Source organism: Amblyraja radiata, chromosome 38 (assembly GCF_010909765.2).
Source record: "Amblyraja radiata isolate CabotCenter1 chromosome 38, sAmbRad1.1.pri, whole genome shotgun sequence".
In the NCBI taxonomy this organism is placed as follows: domain Eukaryota; kingdom Metazoa; phylum Chordata; class Chondrichthyes; order Rajiformes; family Rajidae; genus Amblyraja; species Amblyraja radiata.
The window spans coordinates 5,918,904-5,939,549 of record NC_045993.1 but is presented as its reverse complement, the minus strand read 5'-3'; the positions used below and the strand labels follow the sequence as shown (position 1 = coordinate 5,939,549).

Sequence of the window (20,646 nt, the reverse complement as noted above, 5' to 3'; positions counted from 1 at the left end):
GAACATAAATGTTGGACAGTGCACCTCAGATAACAGGCAGGTTACCACAGGGTCCCCATCTAAGTTCTTGTGACAACTTATTCTTGATATCTTATCATTAAAATAAATTGACATGTTCAGCATTATCTTTAATCATAACATTAAGAGATCCCAGCAGTTGCCAATGACAATAGCGTGCTTATCTCCTGCACAAAGCCCATTCTGGGTCTGGCTCACAATCCTCCATAATGCAGCAGAATGTGAGACAAGAGGCAGGCATGGAAAGTTATCCTCAGAAAAACACGAGGCTTTGTACACCTTGTATGCTCTTTGACTTCTAGCCTCCTGCAGTCAGAAACTTCTGCTGTTTATCTCAATAGAAAGCTGAATCTGCAGTGAGATTTCAAAGTGTTGTTTAATGTAACCAGTACTTATATTAGACTCAAGATCACACGGAGAAGTCCCATTCCTCCCGTCTGTACTGTCCTTCTTTATGTTTACAAAGCCCTTAACGGGCTTGCCCCCACCTACACCAAAAGTCTGCTTACCCACCACACCACCTCCAGGTCCCTCAGATCGGCCGACTTGGGGTTACTGAACATCCCGCGGTCTAGGCATAAGCTCAGGGGCGACTGCGCCTTTGCGGTTGCAGCTCCTAGACTGTGGAACAGCATCCCCCTTCCCATCAGAACTGCCCCCTCCATTGACTCCTTTAAGTCGAGACTTAAAACTCATCTTTCCTCTCAAGCCTTTCTTGACGTCCTCTGAGGGAGGGCTATATGTATGTAGTGTTGTATGTACTTAATCCATGAACCAATGTTGTATAACGTTAGTACCTCCACCAATGTAAAGCACTTTGGTCAACGAGAGTTGTTTTTTAAATGTGCTATAGAAATAAAAGTGACTTGACTTGACTTGACTTTATTACAATGAAGCAGAGGAGTTTATTTGGCCTATTGGATCCGTACAGACTCTCAGCAATGCAGTCCCAATCCTCCTCTCCTTATTGACCCTGTGCCATTTCCTCTCATGTGTCTGTCAAACCCCCTTTGTCTCTTTAGCAAAAAAAAAACAGTTGGAAGAACTCAGCAGGTTGAGTATTTCTCTGCAGGAAATGGAATTGTCAACATTTCACTCATGAAATGGCCTTTTTAGAGGTCTTTAGAGATGTGAAAGATTTAGATAGAGTAGTCAATGCTATAGCATTCATTTTGGGAAAGGACCACTATGTACAGACACTTCTATGTTTAGTGCAGGTGATGAGGGAGGACAACATTATATCGCAATTGTTGCAGGGCAGAGCAAAACCAGAGGCAGGCAATGTAACATTGCTACCAATAAATCCTGCAGAAATCCATTTACCCAAAGTGTGGTTAGAATATGTACGCACTACCATGGAGAGTGTAACACAAATAACACTGTACATATCATGGATGCCAGGGTAACACAAAGGAGATAATACCAAATGATGTTGAAGGTTTAGATGAGGGATGGTGGAAGGCATTATAAAAGCAAGTTGGATCTGTTTCAGCTTATTTCCATGTATAATGTTGTATAATTCTACATGAGCCCTTGTTGAGTTTCCGTCTGAACAAGAGGCGTGGTTTGATTAATCCTTAACTTCCAGATAATCGGAGACTCAAGGAACAAGTCACAGGAGGTACATCATATGCCAACTTTGTGAGAATTATCCCACAGTTGCTAGTAACACCTCTGGGGCATAATCTGGCTGATAGAAATATCAGGTAGATGATGGAGCAATACATTTGCTACAAACAGCAGGGGTGTAGACAAATGAATTGACTCATTATGTGGACATTGCCTGGCATTTACAGGATAGGATTCAGCTGCCTGTCGCCCTGGACAACTTCCTGCCTTCAACTGTCCTGGTATTGGCACCAACATGCCTGGTGCCAACGTGCCCATCCTGAAAACTTTCCTAATCCAATTTAATGTCATCATCGATATTTTCACAATTAATAAACACAGAATTTCAAACAAAATGAAGAATGAGCATTTTTTTTAAATTACAGATAGTGATCTTTCACCTAGGTGGCTTTCTGCTGAATCTTGGAAACTGGAGAGTATGCAGCCTTAGTAACATTGATTGGTATCACTTTAAGAATTGCACCTTGCATCCAAATACATTCTTTGTGACAACGGTGTTTTGTGTGGAAGAATGCAGCCTGACATTGTAAGGTTTTCTTTTACTTAATAAACATCTTAATTTGCTTCATCTCGGTGAGACCAATGGCAATCGTTTTGCCGAACACCTCCGCTCGGTCCGCAATAACCAACCTGACCACCCGGTGACTCAGCACTTCAACTCCCCCTACCATTCCGTAACCGACCTCTCTGTCCTGGGTCTCCTCCATGGCCAGAGCGAGCAACACTGGAAATAGGAGGAACAGCACCTCATATTCCGCTTGGGGAGTCTGCATCCTGGGGGCATGAACATTGAATTCTCCCAATTTTGTTAACCCTTGCTGTCTCCTCCCCTTCCTATCTCTCCCTCAGCCCTCGGGCACCTCCTCCTCCTTTTTCCTTTCTTCTCCCCGCCCCCCCCTCCACCCTCACCCCCCATCAGTCTGAAGAAGGGTTTTGGCCCGAAACGTTGCCTATTTCCTTCGCTCCATAGTTGCTGCTGCACCCGCTGAGTTTCTCCAGCATTTTTGTCTACCTTCATTTGATTACCAGTTTCTTTCTCAAGGAGGTACTGAACTTCAGGGCAGTCCTGAAATGTTGTCAAACTTATTTTGGGAGATTTTCTTCCGGTAATAAAAAGTAAGAGTCTACAGTTAATCTTATAAAAGTTAGCATCTCTGAGGTGAGGTACTGCAACCCATTCTTATTGCATTAATAGCGTAGATCTGCCATGGCTGTAACGAGTATGTATTTGTGAGTTGTTTCCAGATCAGTTCTATATTATAAATATAATCCAGTATAGGAAAACACTTAAAGGGCTTTCTCACTGTGCGACCTGAAGCAAGACTTAACAAGATTTAACATCGTGGGAACCTTCTGCGATAGCAGTACGGCATTCGTGGACCACCGAGGACCTCCGTGGCGCTAACGGCAGGTAGTCGTGTGACTTGGTAAGGTCGGGAGAAAATTCAAACATTTTTGAATTTCCCCAAGAGTGCCTTGAGCACTTTTTGGTGAGCGTTGCAACATTGTATGAACGCAGTGGCCCGTGCGATATCCGTAATAACTCTTGCGGGTACCGTGGGAACTCCTGCGAACGGTGAGTAACTGAGCAGTTTGATTGTCAGTGCTTGTTTTACCTCATTGTTAAATAAATATATTTTTTACTATCTGATTGATGTCTGCAATTCTTCATTAACACATCACTACAAGATGAATGTCTCTAATGTTATAATCCCTCTCATGCTGAAACATAAAATAGTTGAAGGGAGGTGAAATAATCACATTTTCATTCTTTTTCATTTTTGAGTGTTCAGGTACCTCACTTGCTGAGCTATTTTACTCCAGCAGTTTGTGTCTCTTTTTGTCTAAAGCAGTTTCTGAGACTGGAGGAACTCCGCGGGCCAGACAGCATCTACGGAGGGAAATGGACATGCGACCCTTTCTTCAGGCTGCCTTATCTCTCTCCCCCCCCCCTCCCCCCAACTCCCACCCCCACACACAAATGCTGGAGAAACTCAGCGGGTGCAGCAGAATCTATGGAACGAAGGAAATAGGCAACGTTTCGGCCCGAAACGTTGCCTATTTCCTTCGATCCATAGATGCTGCTGCACCCGCTGAGTTTCTCCAGCATTATTGTGTACCTTCGATTTTCCAGCATCTGCAGTTCCTTCTTAAACATAAATGTACCGAGTTCCTCCAGCACTTCGTGTTTCGCTCAGTATTCCAGCATCCGCTGTCTCCCGCGTCTCCAATAAAACAAAACTACTGTCAAAAGGGTGAAGAATAGGGGCAGAGATAGATACATTCCTGATTAGTGCGGCTGTCAGGAGATTATGGGGAGAAGGCAAGAGAATGTGGTTGAGAGGGAGTGCCCATCTGTTACTATTAATTGGACAGTTCGGTCTGTGAAACGCAACACACCAGCCCCGACATCCAGCCCGGTGGTCAGTCCTTTGAAGATAGACACCAGTTGCTTGGAGCAACTCAGCGGGACAGGCAGCATCTCTGGAGAGAAGGAACGGGTAGCGTTTCGGGTCGAGAGCCTTCTTCAGACTGAAAGTTTCACCTCTCAGTAGATAATAAAATAAGACAATTATCACGGTCAATGTGAGACAGTCTTTATTCCTATTTGACAAAATAAAAAGACGACTTCTTGCACATATTGAGAGAAGGTGCACCACACCAAACAACATTTGTCTAAAAAAAAACAGATCATTAAAGAGCTCGGGTGAAAAAAAACAATATAGTGTGTGAAAAAAGTAACATCATTTGTGCCACGTGATTAACAACACTACAGTCCACGATGTTCATTCAAGATTAATGGGAAAGATCGGGAGACGAACAAGTCACTCGCACAAATAACAGAAATGCTGAGTACCGTGGGAACTCTTTACCGTGGGAACTCTTTATCGTGCGGAACTCGTGCTGGACCACGACCACTTCACTCGGGTGACATCTTGCTTCAGGTCGCACCGTGAGAACTGGTCATTAGGGTGCATGGTAGTATAGTATATAGTATAGTATAGTATATCTTTAGTGTCATTTTCCTGAGTACTCACATACCCAGAGGAAACAAAAAAACGTTGCTCAACCAGTGTCCATTCAGTGTGCAGTAAAAAATAAATAGAAATAAAAATACATACATAGAAACCTGTTGCAACGTAATGCACCCTTTTCTCATATCTTTGGGATTAAACCTACACAGCATGTTTCTCTACTGAAGGTGTGGGATTCCATTCAAAATTCTAAGCTAGATTTCTAAACTCATCTTATATTTATATATCACTGTTGATGTGGTGGAATATCTTGACATGATTCATAAGAATGTGATAAAAAGGAATGCTTCAAAAGAAGACATTAGAATGAATATAAAAGAACACAAAGAGCTGGAGTAACTCAGCGGGTCAGGCAGCATCTCTGGAGAACATGGATAAGCGACCTTTAAAATTAATATAAATCGCTTTTTGGAAGCTCATTGGGATGGGTAGAGACGCAAAACCGTTGGGGGGTCGAATTCCAGAATTTGAAACTAAGGCATCGGAGAGAAATTGTGAGAAAGAATGATTATGTTGAAGGGAACAGAGTTAAGATATTGTGAACAATCGCTGGAGGGGCAAGGGCAGATATGGATTTGAAAACAAGGAAGTGAGTTCTAAAATTCACGGGAATATTTGGAGGAGAGAAGCTAACATTATTCTATAACATTATTATCCTTTCCAAATAAAACCCAAACCTCTGGAACTTCAGAAGTTAAGGGGAGACCTTATATAAGTATATAAATTATGAAGGGCATAGATAGGGTCTACTATCAGAACCCTTTTCACACAATGGGAACATTAAGTACTAGAGGGCATAGCTTTAAGGTAAAAGGAACAAAGTTTGAAAAAGATGTGCGGGGCAAGTTTTTTTGACATTGAGCGTGGTGAGTGCCTGGAACATGGTGCCAGTTGTTGGTGGTGGTGGATGCAGATACAATAGTAGCGTTTAATAGACTTTTGAATAGGCACGTGGATATTCAGACAATAGGGATATGGATTATATGCAGGCAGTTTATAGTTGGCATTAGCATCATGTTCGGCACAGACATTGTGGGCCAAAGGGCACAGTATAGAAACATAGACAATAGGTGCAGGAGTAGGCCATTCAGCCCTTCGAGCCTGCACCACCATTCAATATGATCATGGCTGATCATCCAACTCAGTATCCTGTACCTGCCTTCTCTCCATACTCCCTGATCCCTTTAGCCACAAGGGCCACATCTAACTCCCTATTAAATATAGCCAATGAACTGGCCTCAACTACGTTCTGCGGGAGAGAATTCCAGAGATTCACCACTCTCTGTGTGAAAAAAGTTTTCCTCATCTCGGTCCTAAAAGATTTCCCCCTTATCCTTAAACTGTGACCCCTAGTTCTGTATGTTCTACATTCTAAAATCAGCATCTACTTGGTGTTAATGTTTCAAGTATGTCTTTTATGGCTCATAGAGTCCCGCTCTCACCACTGGATTAACGAGTTGTGAGCCTCCATCCCACTTTACAAAATTAATTTGATGCTCTCAAGCAGTGAAGATAAAGGTGTCAGAAGTGCTACCAGAGTGTCAGAGGTGCTATCTTTCAGAAGATAATTTAAATGAAGGTCTTGATCATCACTCCAGTGGATCGCTCAGTGGTTTTACAAAGAGCAGGGGAACTACCTCTGGTATCGTGCCAATATTTATCACTCAATCAATATCACAAAAGCAGAAAAAATGGTCATTATCAGATTTGTGCGAACTTGCTGTGTGCAAATGAGTGCTGTGTTTCCTACAGTACAACTGTGATTACACTTCAAAAAGTACTCCAGTGGCTATTACACAGTCTAGAAGAAAGGCGTGAAAGGCATTATGTAAAATGCAATAATTCTTTTAATATCTACTGTTTTCCTTTTTTCCTAATAATGCTTTTGGTAAGTACCAGGTGAGGGAACTTTTGATGCTTCCTGTGAAAGCTTTACTTTCTAATTTCAGACCATATGTGTGAAGCATCTTGCATATTCACTTACTCTAACCCTGGGGGTTCTGGTATACACAGCCAATCTATCTGGCAACTTCTCAATCAATCTGCTTCAAGAATTCCATTGCCAAGAAATGACATGCCGTAACATATCAGTTGCATAAATCTGAGTATCAAAAGTTTTAATACCAGAACGCATCTTAAACTAAACCGCAGAACGTCACTTTTAACAGAGCTGGAATTGTATTTTGAGAATGAATGTTGTATCGGGCAAAGTGTGAAAACCAAGACATTCGTGGTTGTTGCTAACATGTATTTCAATGTTGTAATGGGTGAACAAGTTTTAATGATGATGATGTCTTCTCCTTGTCCCTGATGCTTCCTATTACAAGGGAAGTTGGAAATCAGCTGAGTTTCCTGCATCTGATTCTTGACGTACGATTGCTGCTGGAGGAAGCATCTGTGTAAACATTGGCCGAGGACAGGGTTGGTGTGTGCCTTCTCCCACGATATTTCAATAATATACGGCTAGTAACTCCAGTTGGATGAACTCCTGGGGATGTCATCGCATGACCTCTGCCCCACATTCCCATTGTTGGTCACAGAACATGTCCATTCACATGAGCATCCTTTGACTATCCATTAACAAGGTAAATAATCCTTTATTTTTCAGTTGAAAGATTCCTGGCTGTCAATCAAACAGACTTTTTCTTATCTCAGATAAAAATTTAAAGGAAAAAACTTTATTTTTTATTTTTTTAATAATTTTATTTATTAGTACAGTACATTACAATTGTACAAGCCAAATATATCTTATTACATTTATTGTACCGCTTCATTTTTTAAGCTTTAAAAAGAAAGAGAAATAAAGAAAGTAAAGAAAGTGAGAGAAAGTCGTGATAGTGTGAAAGAGTGATCAAAAAGAAAGACCCATTATGCAAAGAGTTAGGGAAAAAGGAGGGGGGGGGGGGGTGGAGGAACTATTTTTAATGCTAAAGTTGCTGTTGTTCATGAGCCCAGAAGTACTCTGAATAAACACAGCGATTTTCACATGTTGAAAAAAATATTTCGACCAAACAGCAGGGATGTAGAAAAATGGTCATTACTCCCACAGACACGAGATTCAGCTGCAGGAATTTGACAATAATTAGTTTCATTATATTCAGTATGGTAAATAATGTGCACTAACATAGTGCTGACCACATGAAACCGCAGGTTCCTGTTGCTCGCACACGAGGCTGGGCTATGTAGATGTGACCTTGCAATTTCAGTGCTAGCCATCACGTCAAACACCTCTCAAATTTCAGCCTTCGACCTCCAGCCCTGGGATGCACGTAACCGAAGCAGCTACTGGAAACTCACTCGTGAAGCCAGCAAGCCTTCAGAGATCACTTTCAGTGAGGCTGCAACAGCATCAATGCACAAGGTTTACTTGTAAGAAACACTTGCATTGTACAGTAGACCGACTCTTGTGTATGCTGCACTCTTTTGTCACTTGTTGCCCTTTGTGTTAATTGAGCTGCAGATGCTCACAGTTCAGCAATGCTTTGATGTTAAAATTCTCATCCTCATTTTTCAAATCCGTCTAGCAGGCCCCTCTTGGTCATGACTGACCATGGGTGATGCATCCTGGTCGGATGCAAGCCTGGGTGATGTCATATGGAGGACAGGCTGTTGCCCATGCAGCACGTCCCCCCTCTCCACGTGGTTGATCGATCCAAAGGAACAGCAGGGCCGTTACAGTTTGGCACCAGCGAGCTGCCAGAACGAGGTTGTAGACAACGACGAACTGCCTTAGAGGCTCCGACTCCGGATTTTCCGGATTTTCTCCTGGAGCCTTTTCCATGACTGGATATGGCCACAAGGCAGTGCAGGTTTTAAATCAGAGTTTTCCCTTTCCTGGATGGACTGCCTTCCCAGGCTGACGAGCCCCATCTGCACTAGACTCGTGGGGGCGGGAGCGTCTACCTTCCCGTGCAGGTCTATAGCACCTGCCCACTGCCCAAAATCCGTCTGAGTCATCAGTATCCGCTGCTTTGTCTTTTACTTTTATTTTACATTATAAGATTTTCTTTGTTGATAAAGTACGTGTGTGTGTGTGTGTGTGGGGTGGGGGGGGGGGGGGGGGGGGGGAGGGAACAGCATCATGAACTTCACTGAAGCATGCCCCAGAAGATGCAGCATGCTCCTTAAAGCACTGCAACTGCAATGCCTCCCTGAAAGTGCTTACATAGAAAATAGGTGCAGGAGGAGGCCATTCGGCCCTTCGAGCCAGCACCGCCATTCAATGTGATCATGGCTGATCGTTCCCTATCAATAACCCGTGTCTGCCTTCTCCCCATATCCCTTGGCTCCACTAGCCCCTAGAGCTCTATCTAACTCTCTCTTAAATCCATCCAGTGACTTGGCCTCCACTGCCCTCTGTGGCAGGGAATTCCACAAATTCACAACTCTCTGGGTGAAAAAGTTTTTTCTCACCTCAATCTTAAATGACCTCCCCTTTATTCTAAGACTGTGATACATTACAGGAATACAAGTATCCAGGTCAGTCAAAGGTTTCTTTCTTAGAGAGCCAACGAGCTTCTACAGCTCAATGAGCACAAGGACAACAAGTAACAAAAGATTGCAGAATATACAAGAGTAATTCTGCTTTATAATTTAAGTGCCTTTTACAAGTAAACCTTATAGAGAATCTGGTGACGCTCATGTTATATTTATCGAGTGGGATATGAATTCAGAGGCTTGGACATTGGGGCGATAACTGGAATATCTCTTGTTGGGTTTTATGCCCCTGTCCCACTTAGGAAACCTGAACGGAAACCTCTGGAGACTTTGCGTCCCACCCAAGGTTTCCGTGCGGTTCCCGGAGGTTGCAGGTGGTTGCCGGAGGTTGCAGGTAGTGGAAGCAGGTAGGGAGACTGACAAAAACCTCCGGGAACTGCATGGAAACCTTGCGTGGGTCGCAAAGTCTCCAGAAGTTTCCATTCAGGTTTCCTAAGTGGGACAGGGGCATTACTTGCCACCTATCAGCCTAGATGTGGACTGTCACATTATCTGGAGAGTCGTGAATGGTGCTGAACGTTGTGCAATCATCAATAAACATCCCCACTTCTGACTTTGTGGCTGAAGGGTAATCATTGATAAAGCAGCTGAAAATGGTTTAGCCTAGGATACTTCCTTGGGCAACTCCTGCAGTAATGTCCTGTGGCTGAGATGACTGACCTCCAACCATCTTCCCTGTGCTAGGTGTGAATCCATTTGGCGGAAGACTTACCACCTAGTTGCCACTGACTCCTGTTTGGACAAGAATCCTTGATGCCAAATTTGATAAACTTCTGCCTTGATGTCAAGTGCAGTTACTCTTCCTGCACCTTTGGAGTTCAGCTCGCTTGCCAATGTTTGGACCAACGCCAGAAAGTCAGGCTGAAGAAGGGTTTCAGGCCCGAAACGTTGCCTATTTCCTTCGCTCCATAGATGCTGCTGCACCCGCTGAGTTTCTCCAGCATTTTTGTGCACCGCCAGAAAGTCAGGAGCTGTGCGACTTTGGTGGAACCCAAACTGAACTGTAAGCAGGTTGTTGCTAAGCAAATGCAACTGGACAGGTTCATATGTGTGTATATATTTATATAATGGTATATGGACACACTGATCTGTTCTGTAGTCAATGCCTACTATGTTCCATTGTGCTGAAGCAAAGCAAGAATGTCATTGTCCTATCAGGGACACATGACAATCTTGAATCTTGAATCTAAAAATACTGGATAACCTAGGCATAACCTAGAGTTGAGCAAAACTGCAACCATTTCTGGGCCTCACAATAAGAAATCTATCGCTGTCTTTTTGCAGGAATTTCAAGACTCTAGAAGAATGATTCCACCGTAATACTTATGCAATTGTCATCAATGGCATGCAATCAGGATGAAAAATACTCTGGCGTTATCATAAACTCAGTAATTCCAGAGTTATTTTCATCCCGAATGGTCACAAAGCAATCTGCTCATACTGACGCTGTTCTCCAAAGGCATGCTAATTAAAGAGACAACATTGAAACCATGCAGTTTTTTTGTGCTGCTGTTGACAGCACATACGACTGAAGTTAAGAATCGTGCCTTCATCGCATCTTCAAATACTCTTCTGCAAACAAACTTACTTCTAGGGGGTAACTATCTGGACCTTTCTCCCCCCCAATAACATTTTCCAGTGGTTTGAGGATTACAGTTTGAGCCGTGCATGTTTCCTTTAAGGGCTAGCTCTCAAGATTTTATCTTCTGGGCTAAGTGCCAGCAACTGCAAAATTGTATAAAGTACCAGAACAACATTGCATGCTGGAACTGAAAAAGGGTGTAATTGCACAAGGGAACTGGTGACAGCGTTATAAGACGTTTGCCACAGACCTTTTAAAACAGTTTTAGTATGTCACACTGTTTGTACATTATCCCTGTGACCGCGTGGGATTTCTCAGGGTACTTCGGTTTTGCCACACACTTCAAAGACGTGCGGGTTTGTACGTTAATTGGCTTCTGTACCCCAAGAGTGTAGGATAGTTCTAGTGTTTGGGGTGATCACTGGTTGTCGCCGACTCAGTGGGCTGAAGGGCCTATTTCCACGTTGTATCTCTAAATTAAACTAAAATAGCATTATTCTTTACAGACATGTTCCTGGCAACCTGGTAAAAGAGCCTAGGTACACAAAAATGCTGGAGAAACTCAGCGGGTGCAGCAGCACCTATGGAGCGAAGGAAATAGGCAACGTTTCGGGCCGAAACCCTTCTTCAGAACTAAAAGAGTCTGACTGGAGCCTGGATGGTCTCCATGGCCCCCCTGCACAGATACTGATACTGCTTTTTAACCAGCTTGTCCAGGGCTTTTTCTCATCCCCTCACAGAAACACAGCATTCATTCACTGAGTAACAACCCCCCCCCCCCCCCCTCCCTGTAATGGAAGAGTATTACTGTATTGTGGTATGTCCTCTTAAAAGAGCAGACTGCTGAGATCACACCTGTGAGCCTAAATGTTGGCAGCTGCCAATATTAGCAACAAATCAATACAGTATATGCTATGCTAGAACCTCCACAGTGTTGTTACACAGTGCAACCTGTGCACATTACATACAGGGGACATTCACAAACAGGACTAGGATGAATTATAATTTTAGACGAGGGTGCCTGTGCTAGTAGCCCCATTCTACAACCCTTACATTCGACTAAGTCCCCCCCTTCCCCCCTCCCCCCCATTCTGGTATACCAATATTGATGTGTTTAAGAAGGAACTGCAGATGCTGGAAAATCGAAGGTAGACAAAAGTCCTGGAGAAACTCAGCGGGTGCGGCAGCATCTATGGAGCGAAGGAAATAGGCAACGTTTCGGGCCGAAACCCTTCTTCAGACTGATGTCAGGTGGGGGGGGGGGGGGGGGGGGGGGTGGGGGCTGGGAAGAAGAAAGGAAGAGGAGGAGCCAGAGGGCTGAGGGAGAGCTGAGAAGGGGAGGAGACAGCAAGGGCTACCGGAAATTAGAGAAGTCAATGTTCAAGCCGCTGGGGTATAAACTGCCCAAGCGGAATATGAGGTGCTGTTCCTCCAATTTTCGGTGGTGCTCACTCTGGCCATGGAGGAGGCTCAGGACAGAAAGGTCGGATTCGGAATGGGAGGGGGAGTTGAAGTGCTGAGCCACCGGGAGACCAGGTTGGTTAAAGCGGACCAAGCGGAGGTGTTCGGCGAAACGATCGCCACGCCTCCGCTTGGTCTCACCGATGTAGATCAGCTGACATCTGGAGCAGCGGATGCAATAGATGAGGTTAGAGGTTAGGTGCAGCTGAACCTCTGTCTCACCTGGAACGACTGCTTGGTTCCTTGAATGGAGTCGAGGGGGGAGGTAAAGCGACAAGTGTAGCATCTCTTGCGGTTGCAGGGGACAGTGCCCGGGGAGGGGGTGGGGAGGAAAGAATTGACCAGAATCATCAATATTGATTCTGTTTCTCACTAACTGTGGAGACGATTGCGAGGGAGGAATGGCATAACAAGAGGAAACATGCAGGAATTGCGATGTATAATTAATTGTTGCATGTCTGACTCGAGGATATAAGGTACATATACATAAAATTTGTGCTCTCATTCATCATGAATTCAGCCATTAATTTCCTCAGCTCAGATCAAAACTGATTTAAAATGTTCTGTATTTCATAAAGTGCGTTTGATGCCCGCACTGCAGGTGAAGTTATTCCATAGCTTTCGAAGCTTGCAGGAAGCAATGGCAGAACTAGTATCTGGTATTCAGACATAGCTCTAAATGCCTAACTGAGGTGGAGAAAGAGCTTCCACTGGATGGGCCCTGGAAACCTGCTGGAACAGGCATAGTGTTGTTACACAGCAAAACCTGACATTGGTCCTCTGTGTATATTACATACAGGGGACTTGCGCAAACAGGAAATCCTGCAGATTCATAGTCAGGTGATGGTGATAGGACATTGCACTGGAGGTCAATACTAGTTGTGGAGCCCATTACCTTGAATACAGTGCTGCAACGGTATTTAACTTGCACAAGTGATTAAGGTTCTTCTTCTGTCATATGTCTTTTAGACCTGCAGCTCCGTTGAGGCGAGCCAGGCCAACATGTCATTGTCCAGGCCGATCAGACCTCGTTCGCCATTCAGTGGCCGGTGTTTGGGGCAACTGGTGACGATGTGCTCCACTACTGTGTTGGGTCCCCACACTCGCAGGAGGCGCTGTCCACGAGGCCCAACCTCTTCATCGCTACTCCATAGCATCCGACACCTGTCCTCAAGCGGTTGAGGGTTGTCCACTGCTTTCGGGGCAAGTCCTGGCCAGGGACGTCCATGGGGTCATCAATGTAATGGTGTAGCCTAGATGGTTCCGCTGACTTCCACTGGTCTCTCCATCTCGTGTTGACCCAGGCATGGAGATCTCGTGTTGACCCCGCGGTCTCTTGTCATGGAGATCGATTTCAGGAACTTCAAGCCACGGGAGTTTCGACTGCCCGGACGCGGGATTTTCGATCGCCACGACGCGGGAGCTTCGACCTCCGGCTGCGGGAGCTTCGACCGCCGGCTGCGGGAGCTTTGATCGCCCCGACAGCGGGAGAATAAAGAGGAAGAAGATCGGACTTTTTTGCGTCCATCACAGTGAGAAATGTGGGGAATCCACTGTGGTGGATGTTTATGTTAACTTTTATGTAGTTGTGTATCTTGTTGCTTTTATTTTTCCGTATGGCTGTATGGTAATTCGCTTATCACTGTCCCTTAATTAGTACACGTGACAAGAAAAGACCTTTGGAAACTTTGAACCCATCCTTTGAAAAATGGTATGAAGATAATGTTATGGGTACATATAGGGATTTTATAAAGCCATGGTGCTTTATTTATAGTAAATGTCGAATAGTGAGATTGGTTAGCTCATCATGATTCACCTTCAGCATAAATAACTGCTGCATGATTGAGCGCACAACTGACTGAAACTACGTGCAAAATAAAGCTCTTGACATTTGCAATGGCATTCAAGTTTGGGTAACTCTTCACACCACACACACACTAGTGCTCACCACAGACCGAGAATACTTATATTTCCCGAAATATACTATTGAAAATGGCCATATGTTGTGCTTTCTTTCTTTGGCTGGCTTTCTGAAAGGGCCACTAATTAGTTCCACTCTCCTGAACGTCCCCTGTAGTCTTACATTTTATTCCTTCACTTCCCCGTTTGCACATTATTGAATCTACCTCTCCTGCTCTTTCAGGTGGGGCATGGCAGACTAGTCAAGTCAAGTCAAGTCAAGTTTATTCGTCACATACACATACGAGATGTGCAGTGAAATGAAAAGTGGCAATGCTCGCGGACTTTGTGCAAAAAGACAAACAAACTACAAACAGAATGGAACAGAATCACATATTCTTTTTCATATTAAATATTGTGGGCGGAAGGTATAATATGATCAGCATAATACGTTTACATTCTAGGGTGCTATTTCACATAAATGTATCGACATGACGATTGAATGTGCACGGGAGCAGAGGCAGAAAGACAGACAGCATGCAGGCAAGCATGACATTAGGGCAGGCATCACCACTGAAGTGGAGGAGGAAGAGGAGGAGAGAAAGCCAGCTCACATTAGGAGTATAAATAGTACCAAAAGAACGTGATAATACTGTGGGTTAATAATTATTCTTTTTTTTTCTCTAATTAGGTGCCTTCTTTGTAAGATTGCACTGCAGCCGATATATCATTTCCCAGGAATTCTTCCTAACCCATCAGATTGGAGACAATTTATGAGTTTTTGTAATTTTTCACCAGGATTTGTAGGCACAGATTTGATATTTGTTTTTGCTGGTTGAGTCATGCCTGTTGCAAAAAAAATCCCTTCACAATAGGAAGCTAATTCCTGTATACATATTCCAGCTTAAAATGAGAAGAGCTAAATTTGGCAGCAGATTTAAATCCATGTTTTTTGATCAACAACTTCATGTTTACACTGAAGAAATAAGAACTGAACCGAGGTGTTCATGTAGCCCTGGAAATCCATTCCACTCTTCAGTTGTGGGTCCTGATAGATGGATGGTATCCCAGTAATAGCGTAAAAGAACAAACTATCTGAAAAATGTTGCTTTCTTGGAAGACCTAGCTGTAATAAGTCTGAAGAAGGGTCTCGACCCGAAACGTCAGCCTATCCCGCTGAGTTACTCCAGCATTTTGGGTCTAACTAGCTGTAATATCGGCTGTATTATACACTAGGACTTTCCCCAGAGTGAAGGAGGCTGAGGGGTGATCTTGTAGAGGTTTGTAAAATCGTGAGGGCACAGATAAGGTGGATGGTCACAGTCTTTTTCCCAAGAGTAGGTGAGTCTAATACAAGAGGGCACAGTTTTAAGGTGAGAGGGAAAAGGTTTAAAGGGTAGCTGAGTGGCAAATTTTTCACACCCAGGTGAATAAATGGAATGGGTTGCCCGAGAAAGTGGTAGAGGTGGGTGCAATTACAATGTTTAAAATATATTTGGGCAGGTACTTGGATAGGAAAAGGTTTTACAGGATTTGGGAAAAATGCATGGAATTGGGACTAGTTCAGGAAAGCATCTGGGTTGGCATGAATGAATTGGGCCGAAGGGCCACATTATTCCTATATTGCATGGAAGGAGAATCCTCCATCAGCCTTACAGGTATAACTGACTTTGTATTGGCACACTGGGTGAGTGTGGGGGCTGCTGCTAGATTTTATTAGACTTATGTATATTAAATAACTGATGCAATTAATTATTAGTACAAACAAGGAAACTTTCTAGCAGGGTTTAACACCTCCTGAGACTGTAATGACAAAACCAATCCAGGAGAGAGTTTTTGAAACAACCTTTGTTTTTCAAACAACCCCTACCCTGACAGGTGAGTAATGCCCCTGTCTCACTTAGGAAACCTGAACGGAAACCTCTGGAGACTTTGCGCCCCACCCAAGGTTTCCGTGCGGTTCCCGGAGGTTGCAGGTGGTTGCCGGAGGGTTGCAGGTAGTGGAAGCAGGTAGGGGGACTGACAAAAACCTCCGGGAACCTCCGGGAACCGCACGGAAACCTTGGGTGGGGCGCAAAGTCTCCAGAGGTTTCCGTTCAGGTTTCCCAAGTGGGACAGGGGCATAAGAAGCTTAGGTGGTGAGCAACCTGCAACAGTGTCAAGCTAATGTTAATGTTATTCAAAGAGATGAAGAATTGGAGACATCACTATGATTCCGTCACAAACTATCCACCTGGCCAGAACCTCTCTCATCTGTGGAAGAATCCGTGATCTTCATGTTGTCTCATCAACTCCCTCAGAGCCCACAAAACCAGAATGGAAGTAGGTCATCTTTGACCCTGAGGGTCTCTTAAGAAAAGGAAGAACTATGTTTCCTTTTAATGTCACTGCTTGATTTTCCTTATAGTTATTGAAACATAAAGAGCAATACCTAAAATGTAAGCCTACCTACCAAGCTAGAACTAGGGCAATTCTTCTAATAAAAAAAATAATAGAGATGTCCAAATTTATAAAAGATTCTGGTATTTATAGTGTTGTTCTCAGAGGAATAAGTGCCCATAACCAGATGATAAAGACTGTAAATAATCTGTAAAAATAATAGATGGAAAATAAGGAAATTTCTTTAATAGCAGTGAACTGGAATTATCTGAAAGGTGGATGGAGTACAATCAACTCTAACTTTTAAGTGGAAACGAAGCCTAAAAGGTAATACAAGTGTAATGAAGAGGAAAGTGAAAGGGAGTGGGGTGAGCTGAATAACTCAGAGCTAGAACAGTTACAACAGGCTAAATAGCCTCCTTCAATAATATCGTGAAACCGTGTGACTGTAATCTTATTATCAGAAATTAATAGGAAAATGTGCTCTTCTCATTACTGCCCTACAACGTACAAAACCTACCTTCAACAATCATTTCTGTCCTCCAGCAGAGATTTTAATAGCATATCCAAACAATACTGTCTGAGGTTTGCTGATTATTCTGAGGAGTTTGCGACTCTATATAATTTTGTCTTACACTTCCTATGGTATGATCTGTACAGCAAATATTTACACACGCACGCATGGTTTATCAGATAAGTACATGTAAACAAAATGTATAAATATTCCACTGATCACAATACTCTGACGTAGTAATAATGATTAAACAATGAATATGTTTCCGATTTATAAATAAAATAAACATATAAACCACTCGTGTTAGTCCTTTGCATATTCACAGCTTACTGAATTAACAGATCAGAGCCTCTGAATCATTACAGTATCATAATGAAGGCTTCACATTTTGAATTTAATATTGCGTTTATGTAATTCTGCTTAAACAGCTACCAGCCATGATGTGAAAGCAAGCATTAACTTCAAGAGAAAATAAAAATAGGAGAAAAGGCAGTAACAGAACAACAAAAACCTACCAGATTCTGCCATTCGGAGTTACTTCCAGCACAGCAGTTTGAAATGTGGATCCTGATCCTGACAGGTGAGCAGCAGAGTCCTGAACTGAGGCAGCAACGTCAGACTAAAGTACAGTTTCCTGCTTTCAGTAAAACAGAGGGGGTTGAGGCAGGAAGTCTGCAAGCTTATCGCAAAAACTGTAGAATTACGTGGGAGGCCAAATTAAAAAAGCTGACAAAATCAGAGAACTGGCATGTTTGAAAGCAAGGTGGGTTTCCAGTAAACACTTACCCTTCACAATGCCTGTAACCACACAACATCATAACCTTGCTGCTAAATGTATTAAACTAGACGTTTCCTTTGGTGATAATACGAGTATCCGGTGGAAAATTGTAACTAAAATTATATTTACATAACAGTAAAATAGTAATGTGACCAAACATGACATAAGGACTATTTTATCATCTATTCCTGGTATCAATCACAGACTAGAATGTGCCTCCATGGAAACTGGCTATGGTCTTATAATCTGTCATGTATGAATCAAAATAATGAGTATCGAGGACCATCAGTCCTGTTCTTGCTCAACATCTCAATACTTTCCATTTGTGATGAATGGCAATATGACGCAGGAGATACTAAGAATGTCGAAGGTGACTAGCTCAAACTCGTTAACCAGACACACGGACCAGGAATTGAATTTTCCAATTGAAATTTCTTATTCCTTGCCTTATTGTCATAACCAAATGGGTGCAGTTTGGTCACCGCATAACAGGAACGATGTGAAATTACGCAGAGATTCACGAAGCTGTTGTTTGGGCTGGAGAATTTAAGTTACAAGGGAAGTATGACTTAGCAGTTGTTGCTTTCTTTGGGGAAAAAGCAGCTGAGAGATTTAAACAAGGGTAGTAAAATTAGCAGAGGCCCATATAGGGTGAACAGTAACAAATTATTTCCTTTTGCAGAGAAGTGAATCAAAAACAGGAGACGCAGAATTCTCAGAAAAATTAAAACAAAACTGAAAACTTTGTTTACCAAAGGAGTAGTGATGAGGGTCTGAAACTCAGTTGCACAGTTCCTTAAGGGGCATTGATGGTGTAAATCCTCGTCTCATTTAAAAAATACTTGGATGAACACTTCAAGTGTCATAGACTGCATGGGAATAGGCAAAGGCTTAACTAGGAAATAACCTAAATAGGTCTTACTTTTCCAAGTATGATTACCAAATGATAATATGATTAACATATGATTAGGGGAATTGTAGCACCTGCACAGGTATTTATGTTGTGTGGATGTATCTTCTGCAATGTCTTCATATTTTCAAGCTTGTCATGTACTTTTTTTGTCTGTACGTAATCCTGTTAGTCTTTGTCCAAGATGGGCGCCGTGAAGAGAGAGTGGACGCTGGCGCGCTTTAGCTGCCGCTGCTCTCTCTTCACATTGTGTTTTTGATTTTTTGTTTTTGGACTGAATTCTGTTTTTAATTTGTGTTTCTGTGATGTCTTTATTATTTATTTTATTCTGATTATATGTTTTTTATTCCTGTTAATCTTTGTAAGGTGTCCTTGAGATGTCTGAAAGGCGCCCAAAAATAAAATGTATTATTATTATTATTACTTACCCTGAACTTTTAGATATTGCTAATAGGTAAGGGAGGGGACATGGTGAATATATGTTGATATCTCAAAGAGGAAGCAATGACCACTGGATAGTCTTCCTTTGGATATCAGGGGTGTGTAATTATGTGGAGAACATTCATATGTTCCTTTGTGATTAAATTCAGTGGACTTAAACATAAGAATGTTATTAAGATGACAGATAAGCATGACACCATGAAGAAAAGGTGCCAATGGAAAAAATCTAACCTGTTAAATTATATTATAAAACATAGAATAGTACAGCACAAGAACAAGCCCTTGGCCCACAATCTCTGCACTGAATACAATGTCAAGATCATCTCTTATCTATCTACACATAATCCATATCCCTCCATACCCTGCATATCTATATTACTAAAAGTCTGATCTTGACCGCTTTTGGCCCACTGTGCTGCGATTTCCGAGAGAACGCCGCCACCTACGGCCGTCATTTTTGGCCACCTCGCTCAGAGCCCCCCTCCTCCTTCCTGGACCGGAGGATATTAATGTTTTTTAAAAATTCATCATTCTCTCGGCTGCCCCTGCTGGAGGGAGGGGGAGGGACTATAAAACCAGGAAGTGGTGTGCCTCACTCATTCTCTGCAGGATGGATGAAGCCAAAGGGTCACGTCTCTCTGAGCTCTGAATAACACTGAACACATGTCTACTCAACTGTGAGTCCCCTTAATGTGGTTTGTTTGAAGTAAAAAGGTACTACTTACTGCAAATGGTGGCTTGGGTGCTTTGGCTTGAAGTTAAAAGGCACTACTTACTGCAAATGGTGGCTTGGGTGCTTTGGCTTGAAGTTAAAAGGCACTACTTACTGCAAATGGTGGCTTGGGTGCTTTGGCTTGAAGTGGAAAGGCACTACTTTCTGCAAATGGTGGCTTGGGTGCTTTGGCTTGAAGTTAAAAGGCACTACTTACTGCAAACGGTGGCTTGGGTGCTTTGGCATGGAGTTGAAAGGCACTACTTACTGCAAATGGTGGCTTGGGTGCTTTGGCTTGAAGTTGAAAAGCACTACTTACTGCAAATGGTGGCTTGGGTGCTTTGGCTTGAAGTTGAAAGGCACTACTTACTGCAAATGGTGGCTTGGGTACTTTGGCTTGAAGTTGAAAGGCACTACTTACTGCAAATGGTGGCTTGGGTGCTTTGGCTTGAAGTTAAAAGGCACTACTGCAAATGCACTTACTTCCTGTTTGCACTGTATATTGATTTTAGATAAAATGCTACCACTTACGGCTGTGATTTTTGGCCATCTTACTCAGTCCCCTTCTGCTCAGCAGGTGCAGAGAATTCTTCCCATCAATGAAAAATAAAAGTGTTATTAGTGTTTAAAAAATGTTGAGAATCTCTCTCCTGTCAATCACGCCATGAGGGCCACACCTTTTCCGGTAGGAGGGGGAAGGGTTATAAACCCCGGAAATGTGGGTGTGGCTCAGTCTCTGCATGATGGGGGAGGGAGAGGTCACGACTGTCTGAGCTGTGAATCAGCCGAAC

General features: G+C 43.1%; 1 protein-coding gene across 1 annotated transcript in view; it reads right to left on the bottom strand.

Moving 5' to 3' along the window:
* LOC116966924 (ankyrin repeat and fibronectin type-III domain-containing protein 1-like) overlaps positions 1–17,644 on the bottom strand; it is an 86,288-nt gene extending 68,644 nt beyond the window's left edge. Inside the window, exon 1 of the mRNA XM_033013304.1 lies at positions 17,530–17,644. The gene's annotated coding sequence lies outside the window, so the exon portion shown is untranslated. The remainder of the gene's footprint in view (positions 1–17,529) is intronic.
* Between the last annotated feature and the right edge of the window lie 3,002 nt (positions 17,645–20,646).